The sequence below is a fragment of the Triticum urartu genome, chromosome 4, assembly GCF_003073215.2.
Source record: "Triticum urartu cultivar G1812 chromosome 4, Tu2.1, whole genome shotgun sequence".
NCBI lineage: Eukaryota > Viridiplantae > Streptophyta > Magnoliopsida > Poales > Poaceae > Triticum > Triticum urartu.
Genome location: NC_053025.1, coordinates 218233033 through 218243438, shown reverse-complemented (window position 1 = coordinate 218243438; position 10406 = coordinate 218233033).

The following is a 10406-nucleotide window of genomic DNA, read 5'->3' as shown; positions in this document are numbered from 1 at the left end:
GATCATCTTGAAGATGCTGCTACTTCTTTTTCAGGCTCCTTGCAGTGGCTATTAGCCAGCGCCTAAAGCGCTCCTGCTCGAGGGGTTCCTTATGCACGATAAAGTCTTCGTCGCCGAGGCTCACCTCATCCTCAGAGAGTGGAAGATAATTGCTGTCCTCCGAGTCTTCATTTACGGCCTGTTCATCAGGGCTAGCTTGCCCATCTTCCCGATCGTCCTGTGCGGAGGTTGGCTCGACGGGGTCTTCTTGGTCTTCGGTGTCGTCTGGAGTATTTTTCCCTCGTGCCGTTATCGCTTTCTTTTCCATGGCGTGATTTAGAGCGGCGTTGCTGACGTCGGCGCTTTGGCTGTATCACAGGAGGTTTATCCTCGACTGGATCTTTATCGTTATCGCTGTTACCCTCTTTGGGTGTATCCACCATGTACACATCATACGAAGAGGTGGTCATCCATCTCCCGTAAACGGTGGGTTTTGGGCCTGCTCTTCACCGACATCGTCTTCCATACCGTCGATGTCTTCGGAGCCGTAATCGAGCATGTCAGTTAAGTCCTCGACTTCGGCTATGAAGTGGGTGGTGGGTGGGACGTAAAATTCCCCGCTCTCTGCCCCTAGTCTGGGCTGGGCGTAGTTCAGACGTTGCTCCTCTGTAATGACAAGGGATTGCATCAAGTCTAGAGCCTCGCTTAAATGTGAGGTTTGGCCAGGGAGAAGAGAGTCTGTGGAGTACGGCGGGAAGGAGACTCCTTGGCGGAGCTCACACGATGCTGACTCTGAGGGTTCGGAGCCAGTGTCCGGAGAAGAGTCCGGCATCATGATGGTTGCCAGCGACACTGCTTCCTCCAGCTCTCCCGTACAGGTCTTAGTGATTGCAGATAGTCCGGCGGGCTCAAGAATCCCTTCTTCGGACCTGGCTATGCGCTCCGGATCTAAGGCCGGGGTGGAGGTTGGGGTCATGAACCCTTGGAAGATCAAGTCTCCTCGGATATCAGCGACATAGTCCAGATTTCCAAAACTAATATGGTGACCTGGGGCGTAGCTGTTGATCTGCTCCAAATGGCCAAGCGAGTCGGCCCGCAGTGCGAAGCCGCCGAATACGAAGATCTGGCCGAGGAGAAAAACCTCCCCTAGGGCGGCATTGTTGTAGATGACTAATGGAGCCATCGAACCTATTGATGACAACACAACGAAACTCTCAATGAAAGCACCAATGTCGGTGTCAAAACCGGCGGATCTCGGGTAGGGGGTCCCGAACTGTGCGTCTAAGGTTGATGGTAACAGGAGACGGGGACACAATGTTTACCCAGGTTCGGGCCCTCTTGATAGAGGTAATACCCTACTTCCTGCTTGATTGATCTTGATGAATGTGATGATTACAAGAGTTGATCTACCATGAGATCGTAATGGCTAAACCCTAGACGTCTAGCATGTATGACTGTGATTGCCTCTATGGACTAAACCCTCCAGTTTATATAGACAAGGAGGGGTCTGGGTTGTACCGAGTCGGTTTATAGTGGAAGGAATCTTCATATCCGAACGTCAGGCTTACCTTCCACGCAACGGGGAGTCCCATCCGGACACGGAAGGAAGTCTTTTGTCTTGTATATTCACGGCCCATCAGTCCAGCCCATGTCATGTAGCTCGAACGCCCGAAGGAGGTGTCGTCATAGCGTGGACGCAGGTCGGGCTTGAACTTCCCCGACCAGACGAGGCTGCGTAACTCTGGAGTGAAGGCATGGTAGCCCGCTGTGGTCACGGGCGCTCGTCGTGGGTGTGCAGCTTTATCTTGGGGCTCGCCTGCACCACGGCATGTGGCGCGCGGTCCTGACGTGGCGGTGCTGGGAGCGCACACGCCTCTGCTTGTGGCCGCTGGACCACCTGGCAGCTTTCTTATTGCTGCGCAGGAGCCCTGCACGGTCGGTCACGCCTTGGGGCCTCGCGCCTTGGCTCGATGATGGCATCTTGACTGGGAGGCTAAGGAGGTGCTCCATGGGCTACGTCACCCACAGCAGGCGGCTGGCGAGGCAGCGGGAGAGACGATGCAGGAGAGCCCCTGGCGGCGCTGACGAGCTCAGCGATGCGGTCCAGCCTCGTAGAGGTTGTCGATGGGGCCTGTGCCATGGGCAATGTGGCATGTGCGTTTTCTGGGCCGGGACAAGCATGAGACGACGAACCGGCCGGGGTCAGCAACGGGGTGGCGTTGCACCCCTCACGCCGCACAAAGGGGTGCAGTGACGAAGCTTGCTGCTCGTGCCCCGTCGGGATGGCAGTGGCGTTGGCAGCGGGCGACGGGGAACGACGGGGAGGCCCGCCAGTAGGCGCCGTATGGGCGACGCGAGTGGCGCGGACGGCCCGACGCTCAGCACGGGCTCGACGGGCGTCAGCCATGGAAGCGGTAGAGCGGTGGCGAATCGGTTGGCGGAAGAGAGGCTCTGACGCACCCCTACCAGGCGCGCCAAATGTCGGATTCGGGGTTCCGAATACCCTTGAGAAGTTTGAACACTTGGGTGTGTGCAAAGAAATCGTCCTCCCCAATCTACCTGCTCACCGATCCAATGGCCTAGCTCGACGAACCGAATGAACAAGAGACAGATCAGTTTAGCCAGGTCTGGGCCACATCGCAGTGTAAAACCCTACTCCTGCTTTGTGGTGGATTGGCCTCGAGGGCTAAGGATGAACTACGACAGTGGAGAACAGCCTTAGGAGAAGAGGTGTTCTTGTGCTCGATGAGATGGTGGGTGAGAGGATGATCTCAAATGATCTGTCCATCCGTCCGTTCCTATGGTGGTGGCTAAGTCCTATTTATAGTGGCCTTAGTCCTCTTCCCAAATGTAAGGCGGGAAGGGATCCCACAACGGCCAAATTTTAAGCGAGACAACTAGTACATGCTATCCTAACAAAAGTAGTCTTTGCCTGCAAAAGCTCCCGATCGTGACGCCGTGGTGGGCTCCGCGATGACCTCCATCTTTCCATCCTGGCGGTCTTGGTCTTGTTGCACCGGAATGGAAACCTTTAGCTGATTCCTCGGGACTCCTTGCCTGCGCTTGCCTCCTTAGCACCAAAGTGGAAACTCGCACACTGTGCCTGCTGGTGCCCGCCTAGCCTTGGTCGTCATGGCTCACGTCATCCAAACCTCGCGAGGTGCACCTCGCATTGATATCTCTACTCCTCGGGAGCCAGCCTGGGAAGCCGCACCCCAGGGAGGTCTTGGTGTCGTCCGCCTCATGAGGCTTGGCCCCTCGCGAGGGTCTTGAGTTGTCGATGTTGAAGCTGGGCTGTACCGGGCCGCCGATAGAGCCACGCCATGGGCCACAGGCAGGCAAGTCTGGATACCCCCATTCCTAGAATGCCAACACTCGTGACGTTGGCCAGGTCAGAGGGCCTCCAGGAGAGAGCCCCCGAGCCTAGCCTGAGGGGGTGCTAGGCATGCCTTCCTGTGCGAGAGGGGAAGGCGCCCTGTCAGTGGGCGCGGAGGTTGTGGCGGCATCTCCGGATGCCCCACTCTCCTGAGGTCCTTGGCGGAGAAGCTGCTTCTTCTTCTTCTTGGGGACTGCCTTAGGAGGGTTGGCAGTACCCTTGTTGTCTGTGTCTTCGACAGCCGCGGCCTGGTAGGCGTGCTCGAGAGAGCACACTGCGTCCTTCTCCTCGCAGGCGACCATGATGATGTCGCGGCTGCCTGGCATCTTGAGGACATTGTATCCATGGTGGGTGACCACCATGAACTTGGCCAGGGCTGGGTCACCAAGGATGGCATTATACGGAAGGCGAATGTGAGCGACGTCAAAGTCAATGAGCTCGGTACGGAATGTGACAGGGAGGCGGATCTGCCCTATTGGGGTGGTGGAGCCGTCGGTCATTCCTGAGAAAGGCTTGGTTGGCTGCAGCTGATCGTAGGGCATCTGGAGGCTGTTGAACGTCTCGATGGAGAGGACATTGAGCCCCACACCGCCATCGATGAGTGTCTTGGTGACGAGCACGTTGCTGATGGTAGGCGAGCAGAGCATTGGGTGAGCGCTGGCAGTTGCCGCGCACTTGAGCTGCTCGGAAGAGATGAAAGTGATGATGCACTTGGACCACCTGAGCAGACATGTTGCCTCGAGCTTGGGGAGGGCTGCGTTCATGTCACGCGTGAACTGCTTGAAGATGCGATGTGAGGCTGGGGCCTGAGCGCCGCCAAGGATGCAAGCGACGACACGAGGCTCCTGGAAGCCCCCTGCCTCTCGTCCTGGTGATTGTCGTTGTTCCTCCTTGGTGGTGGCGACAGTGGGGGAAGGCCATCGTTTCCCTAAGAGCGGTCCTCGAGAGGCTGATCTCTCCAGGCACCCTCGCGAGGCTGACCCCGCCAGCGGTCCTCGCGAGGCTGGTCGCCACTCCTGATGAGGGTCACGGCCGTCCCAGCGTCTTCCACCTCAGCCTCCTCCGTGGCCGTGGCCTCGATTGTTGCGCTCGGGGTGTCGACTGAGGTGCCCGTCACGGATGGCCCTGAGCTCCTGACAGTCGTTGGTGTTGTGGCTGTGCATGTTGTGGAAGATGCGGAATGGGGGGCTACCCTTTGATGACTCCAGGTGATCACAGTCGCGCTTCATCTCTGGTTCAGCCACGAGTATGGCTGGTCCCTTGCGCTTCACGTCCTTGGCCTTCGTCTTCTTGTCTTCTGGGTCAACTTCTGGGAGCTCAAGAAGGGAGAGGCGTCCCTCGTCAGCTCTTGTACACTTGGTCGCCATGTTAAACATCTCCAGAGCAGTTCATAGGTCCTCGTGTATGGTGAGCTCCTCCCTCATCTTGACGTTGCGGACGCCATCAGTGAACGCCGAGATGATGGCCTCATCTGACACCTTGGGGATCTTGAGGCGAACGCTATTGAAGCGCCGGATATACTTTTGTAAGGTCTCTCATGGTTGCTGCTTGATGCAGCGCAGGTCACCCGCGGCCGGTAGGCGGTCACGAGTGCCCTGGAAGTTGGTGATGAAGCGCTCTCGCATTCGTCCTAGCAGGAGACAGATCCAGCGGGGAGGTTCAGGAGCCATGAGCGCATGCCATCCTTGAGGGCCATGCGGAACCGGTTCACCATAACCTTATCGTCGCCATTGGCTGCCTCAATGCTCAACTCATAGAGCTGCAGGAACTCGTCAGGGTCGGGAGTGCCGTCGTAGCGTGGCGGCAGGACGGGCTTGAACTTCCCTAGCCAGACGATGATGCGCAGCTCTGGAGTGAACGCGCGGAATCCAGCAGTGGTCGCGAGGGCCTACCGTGGAGGTGGAGCCTGGTCTTGACGCCCGTGCGCCGCCGCTGTAGGCGGCGCTCGGTCTTGGCGTGGCGGTGCTGGGAGCGCACACGCATTTTCTTGTGTCCGCTGCACCACCTAGCAGCTCGCCTCATCGCGCGCGGGCGCCTGGCGCTGCAGATCATGCCATGGAGCTTCCCGCCTTGGCTCGATGATGGCATCCTGCCTTGGAGGTGGAGGAGGCGCTCCGTGAGCTACATCACCCGCATCAGGAGATGGTTGAGACAGTGAGCGAGATGGTGTCGGTGTCAAAACCGGCGAATCTCGGGTAGGGGGTCCCGAACTGTGCGTCTAAGGCGGATGGTAACAGGAGACGGGGGACACAATGTTTACCTAGGTTCGGGCCCTCTCGATGGAGGTAATACCCTACGTCTTGCTTGATTGATCTTGATGATATGAGTATTACAAGAGTTGATCTACCACGAGATCATAGAGGCTAAACCCTAGAAGCTAGCCTATGATTATGATTTTTGTTGTCCTACAGACTAAACCCTCCGTTTTATATAGACACCGGAGGGGGCTAGGGATACACAAAGTCGGTTACAAGGGAGGAGATCTACATATCCGAACTGCCAAGCTTGCCTTCCACGCAAAGGAGAGTCCTACCCGGACACGGGATGAAGTCTTCAATCTTGTATCTTCATAGTCCAACAGTCCGGCCAAAGTATATAGTCCGATTGTCCGAGGACCCCCTAATCCAGGACTCCCTCAGTAGCCCCCGAACCAGGTGTCAATGACGATGAGTCCGGCGCGCCGATTGTCTTCGGCATTGCAAGGCGGGTTATTCTCCAAATTCCGAATACCTGTTGAGTAGTGTTCGACTTCCCATAAATGTTTCACTCCTCAGCTTCTGTGCTTTAATAATGGCTATATTCCAGTATCGAGCGAATGTGAGAAGTCGGGGCATTTTTACATTTTCCACCCTGACCCTGTGAGTAAATCGCCTATTTAAAGAGTCGGGGATCCTCAGATCAGATCACACCATCCTCCCACAGCGAGTATCCATCGGAGCGCGCCCGGAAAAGCCCATCCTATCATGGCCGCCATCGCAGCTCCTCCTCTCACTCCCGTAGCACTAAGCCAGGCAATTGGGAGAAGTGTTTCGTCCCTCACAGCCAATTAGTAGAGTTACAGACCCAGGGGTTTCTTCCTCCTGCGTATATGGTCCCTGTCCGAGCTGGACTAGCCACTTATAACGGCAGGGAGCAAGCAAAGAGCTTCCCCAACCCGTCCATGGGGGAGCGGGTATGCCTTGTCCCTTATTGAGGGGACTCGGATTTCGAATCCATCCGTTCCTCCGCGGGCTCCTAGAGTTCAACAGCCTCCAGCTGCATAACTTTACTCCCGCCTCCATATTGCACATCGCTGGCTACGTCGCATTTTGCGAGCTGTTTCTGGGCTGCAAAGCTCATTTCGAGCTATGGAAATGGCTATTCTGCCTCGTACCCCGAACACAGAAGGAGTCAATATATCAAGTGGGCGGAGCCGAAATATGGCGCATCGCCGGGACCGGATACCTGTCCGGTGCCCCAAAGAAGACATCCGAAGACTGGCCTTTGGAGTGGCTTTATATAGACGACGTTCCCCTACCAGACCCTATTCGGATGGGCCTTCCTGAGTTCAATAATGCCCCTCTGAAGAAACGCCGCAACTGGCATCCTTGGTGCCCCCAGGAGGAAGATAACAGAGAGGTCCTTTACCTCATGGGCAGGATAGAAACGCTGGCCAAATCAAGACTGACAATAATCGAGGTTATGTCAATATGTATAATGCGGGGGGTGCAGCCACTTCAGTATCGGGGGAAACCCATGTGGCACTTCAATGGAGAAGACGATGCCACCCGCTGCGGCAGTAAAGGTCCAGACTCCGCCGCCGCTCTAGCAAAAGTACTGTCCGATTTATACAAAGGAGAGGAAGAGGAGTTCATCCGTATTAAGCCACGGGATGGATTCTCCATGTACAACCCCCCAAACTGGGTGAGCTGCTACCTTTTACTCCAGATCTTCCCGCATTCTTCATTATAAGTATTTACCTTCCTATTTCATACCAGGTACTGCGAAAAGCTGTGAGGGAGGTCCATAGCCCGTCTCCACAGCCAGAGGACCCTGATCGGGCCCTCGACCCCGGACTCGAAGAAGATCCGGACATAATCGTAGAACTCATCGACATGATGTTCTATCAGTTGAGCTTCGACGGTGCCTTGGTCGCTATCATAGCCGATTATCCGGGCCTGCTCCCTACATCACATGTAAGTAAAACTGGAGTCCCAACTTATGATATTGATCCTTTTTTGCACTACACCCATCACACACATATGGTGTCCTACAAGGAAGGCCCTCGGGATGCCACGCCGAACCCGCAGTGACTCACCAGCAAGGGGCACCGAAACTGGATAGGCTTAAAAGGAAGGCGGTCAGGACTGAGACGCTGTCACAGAGGTATGAAAAAACCCTGCTCTGTGGTTTGTCATCTTTTAAAATATAATAACATCCATGGTTCCCGGCAGAAAAAATGCTCGCCGGACCGTGCCCAGAGAGCCTGCCGGCCATGCCTCCGCCAGCCGGACCCTAGAGTCGGACTTAGGGGTAGATGCTAACGTGGGGACAACACTGGATGTTCCTCCTATAGAGGATGCAGATAGATTGTCCGCTACGAATTCCGAAGTGGAGAGTGCCATGAATCACAGGCGCCACCGGGCCGTACTCCGCGACCCTGGTTTCTCCGAAGAGGCGTTCGATGCCTTCAACTCAGGAGACGCGTACATACGCGCTGCTCAAAATGGTCTTGCCAGAGCCACAGACCATTATGTAAAGGATATACGGGTAAGAAATTTTATAATTATATATACCACTAGCCCCTGAGACTTGAAACAGTTGACACAACTGATTTAAGGATCATTATTTGTGTAGGCTCTTATGGAGAATACCCAGTTGTCTCAAGAGGTGGAGGAGTGCAAAGCCCAACTGCGGGTCGTAGTTGCCTCAATGAAGGAGTCCACGAAGGCCCCATCTGGTAACACTTGCTTCTATCGAAAAGAAGGATATGTACCGGTTAGTATTCAGCATGTATGCAAATCTAACAATAGATTCTGTAGGGGACACCGGAGTGAATCCGGAGGTCGTGCGAGGGGATGAGCAACATGCTCAACGACAGCTAGAGGCTGGCGAGCGCGTGCTGACGTCGATTAGGCAGGAGAATATTGATCTCCAAGATGCCAATGCCCAGCTGGGCGTTGAACTGAAAGACGTTCGGGCCCAGCTAGCTGAGTCCGTAAAGTTGAATAAGAGGCTTCGACGCGGCATTTTTAGTAAGTGCTTGAACGAACTTTTTATAGAGTTTGGCGAAGAAATCGACTAACAGAGTTATGTCTGTAGGTATGCTGACAGGTCGTCCTGGAGAGGAGATGCCCGGATCTGCGGGCGATCTTCTGCCAGAGTTCTCACAGCTGCACGAACAAGCTCAGCAGGTGATGCAGGGCATTGCCCAAGCCTTGTGGCCATCCGCCTCCCTGCCAGGAGGCATGGGGGAGCTTGTAGAGATGCTCAAGGGAGCGCGGCAGCGCTTCTGATTATGGAAGATATCAGCCTGCTGGCAAGGTGCAAGTGAATCCTAGGCCATGGTGAAGACGCGATATACCAAGGCTGACCCGAACCACATGGCCGAGGTCGGACCTGTAGGGTCCAATGGGAAAGAGATCCCCGTCAGTTTAGTGTATGACCAGGTGAAACTAGCCGCAAAGTATTCCCAACAGGATTGTAGGCTAGACAGCCTGTTGGATGGTATAGAAGAAGAATTTAGTCAGTCTAAGTGATTGTGTACTTCAAGTGACATATATTGTCCCTAGCCGGATTGTAAATCATTTGTCATGGTGGACCTTTTCGCTTCGACCTCTGGCCCCGACAGTCCGGAGTGTATCCGAATACCCGCTCAGTTATGTAAAAACCGGGGTATGCGTGGAAACCAGGCGTAGGGGTCATTAGTGCTTGAACATACAAGTACCTAACTAGCTATGTTATATTACATGGATAGTAAGAAACATCTTCCAGGGAGAATAGTTCCGTTAAGGGTTCTGTAAGTGCATCTAGTGCCACCCCTAGTTGGTTTTGGAGTATTGACGACAAACCTAGTTGAGGGACTAATGTGTTTGTGAGAATTGCAGGATAACACAGGTAGAAGTCCCTCATTGATTCGGTTTTCCTACCAGAGATGACCCCTAAAAATGTATGAAGACATTGAAGTCAAAGGTGGTATATGAAGATATTCACATTGAAGACTATGACAAGAGAAGACACCACATGAAGCCTATGGAGCTCGAAGACTTAGATCTTTCGTAGTTCTCTTTCTTCTGTGTTGAGTCATAGGAACCACCGTACTGTTAAGTGGGTTCCAAGAGAACCAGTCAGAATGACTGAAGTGATGCTTAAACAAAACCTATGTCTTCGAGTGAAGACTTTGAGAGCGAATCTTGTCCAGAGTCGGGCAAGTCAGCTTTGCTTGAAGCCCAAGTAAAGTTGCCGTGTGAGTTTGAAATCTGACCGTTGGAACACGTGTCAGTTCCTTAGTGACCCAGGGTCATTTCGGACAAATCATGTCGGGTTGCCAAGTGGCTATAAATAGCCCACCCCCTACAACCATAAACGGTTGGCTGCTCAGATTCGGAGTACGGCTTTTGTCGTTTGACAGCAACCCACCTCGAAGCCTTTGAGAGAGAATTCCTTGCGAGGATAAAGCCCTAACCACCCAGAGCCAAAGAGAATTAGGCATCACTTAAGTCTTCTTGTCTATGTGATCTGAAGACTTATTACACTTGAGGACTGTGCATCCTCCAGCCGGTTAGGCATCGCGTTCTGAGCATCCAAGAGACATTGTGGATTGCCGGTGAACGAAGTCTGTGAAGGTTTGGGAGTCTACCTTGAAGACTTACCAGAGTGATTGGGCGAGGTATGTGTGACCTTAGCTCAAGGGGAATACGGTGAGGACTGGGTGTCCTGAGCTGCGTGTTCAGGACTGGGTGTTCGGGACTATGTGTCCTAAGGTTTAAATACCTAGCCGCCCTAACCAGACGTACAGTTGTCATAGCAACTGGAACTGGTTCAACAAATCATTGTCTTCAGCGAGTCACTG